The following is a 7,608-nucleotide window of genomic DNA, read 5'->3' as shown; positions in this document are numbered from 1 at the left end:
TCACATACTTAATGCGCACATTTACTTGTATGCGAGGTACAGTCAAGTTCGTTAAATATTGTATATATATATATATATCTAGACCCGTCATAGAATGGGTCACCTAATGGGTCTTTTAAGAGGCGACTAAGGAGGGCGAAGGATGGGCAGCAGCGTCCCTTTTAAAACATTTCCAAAGCCTAACTGCGGTTCCTGTTAGGCTTTGGAAATGTTTTAAAATGCTAACCCAATCCGCCTGTCAAGCGTAGCAACTACTGACAAAGCCTCCCCGGCTTATGTTCAGCAGTGGACAGTTAAAGGCTGATCTAATTAATTGTCTGGAAGAGATTGCTTAGCAATAAGACCGCCTTTTGTACTACATTATACGTATTGAAAATTGTTTAGCAAATCATGTTATGTTGGTGCAATAAAGTGTTAAATAAATAAAATAAATAAATAAAATACTATTGTTTTTGTGCACATATTGTTAATGTTTATAGTCTGTACCATTCTTTAAACGGAACAATAAAAAGTTTTCATTCGTTCATTCTCTATAAAAACATCTCACCACCAGAGGAAGACTGTACAAAAGTCGTTTTCTTGACCACCTCTGTCCCATTCGTGTTTCTACCGTGAAGCAGTTGTGTTTGCATGGCTGTGTTTCGGTTTGAAAGGTAGGATATGGCAGTGAATTGAGAGGGTACAGTGAAATAACACTTTAGTCCTCAGGAATAGCATCGCGTAGGGATACTCCCTATGGGCGTAACAGTGTATTTATTTTATTTATTTATTGCAAACAAAAACATAAAAATAAACAATGACATATAAACAATTCAATTGAAATATATTAACATGAAGTACAGATTAAAATATAGATACTCTATTATGTCCATGTCTATTATGGTATACTCTGTTATGTCCACGGTACTGTTCATGTCTGTAGGCGACGGTTGACACTTTCAATCAAGTGGGCCGTCAGCTTGTTTGCCGTTCTAAGTTGATTGAACAAGAAGTCTCAAATACGCGACCGACTGTACATATTTTTATGCACTTGTATCTATATTGCAGTATATTCATTTAATGATTTATTAATTAAAAATAATGAATATATCCATTCTTATTATTAGTTTTCTATTTGTCAATAAATACCTTACAATAATTAGTTACCGTACGTCGTGGTACAGACGTAATGTGCCACCTGTTTATTTTTTATTTATTGCACCTTAGAATGGCAAACAAGCTGACGGCCCACCTGATGAAAAATGGCAACCGTCGCCTATACACATGAGCAGTACCATAGACATAACAGAGTATACTGTTTCGCCCATGATACCCCCCATGCGTTGACTCAAGTGTTATTCCTCTGTACCCTGTAAATTCACTGCCATATGCCCACCCTTCAAACTGTAACACAGCCATGCAAGCAAGTGCTTCGCGATAGAAACACGAATGGGACAGAGGTGGCCAAACAAACGACTTTTGTACAAAGTCTCCCTCTAGTTACCACTTACCAGTTTAGAATTGTATTTAAATCAAAGAATTGTATTAAAAGACAGAAAAATAATATTTTAAATGATAATGTCACATTGAAATAAATAAATTGTATATTTTCAATTCACTTTGGACCTCTTTTGGTAATCAATTCGTGCAGCTTCCGGCGTAGAATAGGCCGCCCCTTCCTTTCCCGTGGGTGTCGTAAGAGGCGACTGAGGGAGGGCGAGGGATGGGCAGCAGCGTCCCTCTTAAAACATCTCCAAAGCCTAATTGCGGTCGCCAGGGGAAAAGGGATTGTTAGTAATGCGGACTATCAGTCCCATTGCTGACAACATACCCTATCAGGTCAACCTCCACGTGGTCTCCCCTGGAAACCATCGTGCTGAATTCCAGGTGTATTCATCACGATGCGCTAACTGATCTGCCTTTTCATTCTCGCTTATCACCCCTAACTGGTGCCCCGTCAGTGTAAACCGTTAGTGTATGCGGGGTTACCATTCTATTATCATCTCTTAAAAAAAAATTGTGGTTGCCAATCAGTAGTTGCCAAACGTGGCAACTACTGGAAAAACACCCTAAGGGAGAGGCTTATGATGAGTAATTATGAGTTGATATGATGATGATGATGATGATGATGATGATGATGAAAAAATAAATAATTTTTAATTGACTTTGAAAAAGAAGGAGGTTAACAATTCGGTTGTGTTTTTTATTTTATGTTTCTTACCTCATGACTCGGTGAACAAAACGGTACGAATTTTTTAACTGTAACAATATATTTACTTGAAATTTGTCGCGTGGGAATTTTATCAAAGTCGCTACAAAAGATATATAGGAATTTATTTCAAGAGTAATCCCACACGTCTTTTATTATTTTATTTATTTCGAATTAGGCACACACATTTGGAGATGTCGGTAGGGTCCGCCCTAGACGGACGTATGTCGACCAAAATAGACGACGTGCTGAAGAAGGGCCAAATTAAAAGTACCCGTAACCGGCGAGCGTGTATGAAAAGATTGATGAATGTGGAAGAAGCGAAAGAGGTTTGTTTGAATCGAAGCATTTGGCGTTCCATTGTTTCTGCCTACCCTAATGGGAGACAGGCGTGACAGATATGTATGTATGTATGTATTAGGCGCACCAGCAATACATAAATTAATACATAAATTAAATAACATTTGTTTTGTGTAGCATGCAGCTATGCATACCTACAGCAGGCGTACACAACATTGACTACAGATTACATGCATATAAATGTCACAATATAATTAATATAATAAATTAAATTTATTTCTCACGTATTTTAGTTCCCAAATTCTATTCGCAAAAATAAAATAAAAAATAACCTATTATCACAGGTAACTCAATCATGTAGCGAAATGTTAATATTATGGTGAGTGGAACTCTCCTATAAGAAGCTAAGTTAACCGACAAATGTGCAGCATAGACCATTTTTTTTTATACAACTTAGAATGGCAAACAAGCTGACGGCCCACCTGATGGAAAGTGGTAACCGTCGCCTATAGACATGAGCAGTGCCATGGACATAACAGAGTATACTGTTTCGCCCATGATACCCCCCATGCGTTGCCAGGGCGGACAACAGAATGCGGACAACAAAATACTTTATCGACCGTTACAGGCTGATTTCTGCGTAGGCACTACTTTTTTTTTAATGTATGATAATGGAATGGTAACCCCACCCGCGCTATCGGTATACACCGGCGGGGCACCAGTGAAGGATGATATGTGAGGATAAAGCAGGCCAGTTAGCCCATCGTGACGAATTCAAAAAGATATTGTTCATAATTGGTTTCCAGGGGGAATCACGTGGAGGTTGACCTAATAGGGCGTATTTCTAGCAATGGGGCTGTCAAACTCCATTGCTAACAATCCCTTTCCCCCCGCGTAGTCCCTACCGGCGTCATCAATATAACAGCCGTTAACTGTCCACTGCTGAACATAGGCCTACTCCTATTTGAGGGAGGGGGGGGGGAGAGGATTGTATGTAACCGTCGCCTATAGACATGAGCAGTACCATGGACATAACAGAGTACACTGTTTCTCCCATGATACCGCCTATGTGTTGCCATTCCCGAGGACTCAAGTGTTATTCCTCCATATCCTGTAAATTCACTGCCATATCCCACCCTTCAAATAGAAACACAGTCATGCAAACATAACTGCTTCACGGTAAAAACACGAATGAGACAGAGGTGCCCTAGCAAACGACTTTTGTACAAAGTCTCCCTCTGGCAATTTTTCTGGTAATATTAAATTACTTCTACTTCAAGTTAATTTATATATAAATGTTTAGATAAATAAATTAATTTGAAAAAATAAATAAATTTAAGTCAAATTTAGATAGATAGATACTCTTTATTATTCCCTCCATAAGATTACAATAGTAAACTTATTATAGATACAAACAATTACAAGAAATGATCACAGTGAGAGAACAATGGGCGACCTTATCGCTAAGAGCGATCTCTTGCAGGCAACCTTTGGATGGAGAGGAGTAATTATAAACAGTTTGATCGGAGGCACGATGAAAATGCTATTATTTCAAAATATGAAGATGTTATACATGTAATAATGTAAATATAATATCCCTACTCATTATTATATGTATACACACATACATATACATACATACATGCATATAAACACCTACACAAATACATACAAATATATAAATACTGCTCACATGTATAAGTAAAACACAAAGATATAATTTTTTTACATATCTGAACAAATAAGTATGCTAACCAGAGAAATAGACAAGAAGACAACAACTTGTTCAAATAAAAATCTTTTTGTTTTGAAACTAGGCAGAGATTTTATATTTCGTAAAGAAACTGCTAAACTATACCATAGCTGTACAGCATTCAATTTTTTTTTTTTATACAACTTAGAATGGCAAACAAGCTAACGACCCACCTGATGGAAAGTGGTAACCGTCGCCTATACACATGAGAAGTACCATGGACATAACAGAGTATACTATTTCGCCCATGATACCCCCCATGCGTTGCCATCCCTGAGGACTCAGGTGTTATTCATCTGTACCCAGTAAATTCACGCCATACCCCACCATTCAAACCGAAACACAGCCATGCAAACACAACTGCTTCACGGTTGAAACACGAATGGGACAGAGGTACCCAAGCAATCGACTTTTGTACAAAGTCTCCCTCTGGTAAACATATTGTAGATTAATGTGTACGATTTGTTCTAATTATTATAGATTTTGTATGCGACGGTCCATAAAGTCATCGAGTCTATGGTCCTGGTATATCCGGGGGCGTACAATGCCTTGAGATATCCAATGTAATAACAACTTCAGGATGCTGTCGCGGCTCCCGCGTTTCCGTAGCGCCTCCTGTTGCCGAATGTTAGTCGAAGCTTGCCGATGTTTGTCGAAGCTCGCACAGATGGTTTTGACGCAGTCCGGCGTAAAAAGACAGCTTTCGTTTTGACATTAGAATACGCGGGAGTGGCGACAGTATCGTGGACATGTTTGTAAATTAATTAGTCCTCTCGTGAGAATGCTCGCCGAGAGGACTAGATCATTATTAGGGATTAAGTTAACATAGTTCTTAAGTATACTAACAAAAAATGGATTCATATTGTTTAAAATAAATAAATAAAAAAAAGAAATTGTAATTTCATTTAAATTATCGAATTTCAATATTTAGTTAAGAGATACGAATAAAACAGAAATGGCACAGCAGATGAAGTGGCAACGGGCTGGTCACATAGCTCGAAGAACTGACAACCGATGGGGAAGAAAGATTCTTGAGTGACGACCGAGTACAGGCAAACGCAGTGTAGGACGATCTCCCCCTTACTAGATTTTTCTTATTCAACTTGTAATGTCAAACAAGTTGACGGCCCACCTGATGGAGAGTGGTAACCGTCGCCTATAGACATGAGCAGTACCATGAACATAACGACTTGAAATGCATTGCAGAGAGTCAGTGGACGCAGGTGGCTCAGGACCGTTCCTTATGGCAGTCTATGTGGGAGGCTTATGTACAGCAGTGGACGAATAATGGCTGAACTGATGACGATGATGAAGACAAAGCAGAATCGGCTATACTCCTTCCTTTTTACTTGTTGAATGCCGATTAATTTCACTTATGGCTAATATATAGTTGATGCAATATGAGAATTAAACAGACAAAACAAACATACGTAACTCATTACCGAATTGACGAATTTTCACGACAATGTATAATAGTTTTTCATTAAAAAAATTATGTACCAAATACAATGAAAGGAAAAAAAACAAGATGGCGGCAGCTGTTTAAATAGTATGGAAAATGGTAATATATTACTGCACAAACTGTCTGATGTCATGCAAAAGTTTTAGGTCAGAATATTAATTTAAATTCTTTTTACACAATATTTTTTTAAATAGTTTCTAATCATTTTTTTTTTATTCAACTTAGAATGAAAAAACAAACTGACGGCTCACCTGAAGAAAGTGGTAACCGTCGCCTATAGACATGAGCAGTACCGTGGACATAACAGAGTATGATACCCCTCTTGCGTTGCAATTTCTGAGGACTCAGGTGTTATTCCTCTGTACCCAGTAAATTCACTGTAAATTCTTGTTTAAAATGAATAATTTTTGTATGAAAGTTCACTGCTGAACAAGAACTTTCGCCTTGGAGAATTTTGCCAGTAGTTGCCACGCTTGGCAGGCGGATTGGCAATCGCAGTCAGGCTTTGGAGATGTTTTAAAAGGGACGCTGTAGCTTATCCCTCGCTCACTTTTAGTCGCCAGTCACTAGTCCCATTGTCAGCAATATACTTTGCCTCTAAACCATCATGCTGATTTCCAGGTATATTCATCACGATGGGCTAACTGATCTGCCTTATCATCCTCACCTATCACCCCTCACTGGTGCCCCGCCAGTGTACACCGATAGCGCAGGCGGGGTTACCATTTTTTTTTACAATATATGGGCCAAACGATCATGCGCTTTAATAATCCCACGGGATTTCATTTACAGCTGGATTCTATATGTTTTTATATATTTTAAAATGCCATCAAACGGTTAATGGATAATAATCTTTATAGTTAAGGTATTGTGGTACCATTTGTACAAACACGCACAACATATTGTAACTCTTTTTTTTATATGTAAATGATATGTTTTTCACATAAAAATTTATCTACGTGGTCAACTATGAATAGTCGAGGAGACGATGACAAAAATTACTTATGACACGAACAATTAAAAAAAAACACTATGACCATTCCAAAAAGGGAACTGTTCTCGAGAAATTTATAGCTAATGTCAGTGTATGTGATTAATAAAATATATAAAGAAAATTATTCGTAAATACAGCTCACTATTGGCAGAGAATCCATCCTCATACCTTAGAAGCAGAGTGGTCACGCACAGATAGATAGATAGATAGATAGATAGACACTTTATTTGAGCCATTTATGACACACGTAAATTAATAAATAAATTTATACAATCTGATTATTTAAATTTTTTCAAATATAAAACAAAAGATGAATATTGGAGATATGTTTTCACCAAGTGTGTCGCAGTGACCCGAATAGGCTACAGCTCAGTGATAGTTTTGCTTAAAAGCAAAGCACTGATTTTCAGCTGCAACTTGAACTAAGGCTACACGGACGCGTACAACGAACCCAGAGTGTAACCTGTGTAACCAATTTGACAGCAAAAGGTAAAATTATATTATATAGATACATACTTATATAGATGATGCATAAATAATATATTTCATTAATTAATTAAACATAATATTTAACATATTTTTTTTTATACAACTTAGAATGGCAAACAAGCTGACGGTCCACCTGATGGAAAGTGGTAACCGTCGCCTATAGACATAAGTACTACCATGGACATGACAGAGTATACTGTTTCGCCCATGATACCCTCCATGCGTTGCCATTCCTGAGGACTCAGGTGTTATTCCTCTGTACCCAGTAAATTCACGCCATACTCCACCCTTCAAACCGAAACACAGCCATGCAAACACAACTGCTTCACGGTTAAAACACGAATGGGACAGAGGTACCCAAGCAATCGACTTTTGTACAAAGTCTCCCTCTGGTAAAACATATATAAATAATAATTTACCAC

General features: G+C 37.8%; 1 protein-coding gene across 1 annotated transcript in view; it reads left to right on the top strand.

Moving 5' to 3' along the window:
- Positions 1 to 7,608, top strand: part of LOC113513811 (motile sperm domain-containing protein 2-like) — a 201,504-nt gene that overhangs the window by 77,538 nt on the left and 116,358 nt on the right. The gene's annotated exons all lie outside the window — the stretch shown is intronic.

Source organism: Galleria mellonella, unplaced genomic scaffold (genome assembly GCF_026898425.1).
Source record: "Galleria mellonella isolate WM207_F2 unplaced genomic scaffold, CSIRO_AGI_GalMel_v1 utg158, whole genome shotgun sequence".
Lineage (NCBI taxonomy): Eukaryota > Metazoa > Arthropoda > Insecta > Lepidoptera > Pyralidae > Galleria > Galleria mellonella.
The sequence above is the reverse complement of the archived record's forward strand: the minus strand, read 5'-3'. Positions and strand labels throughout refer to the sequence as shown.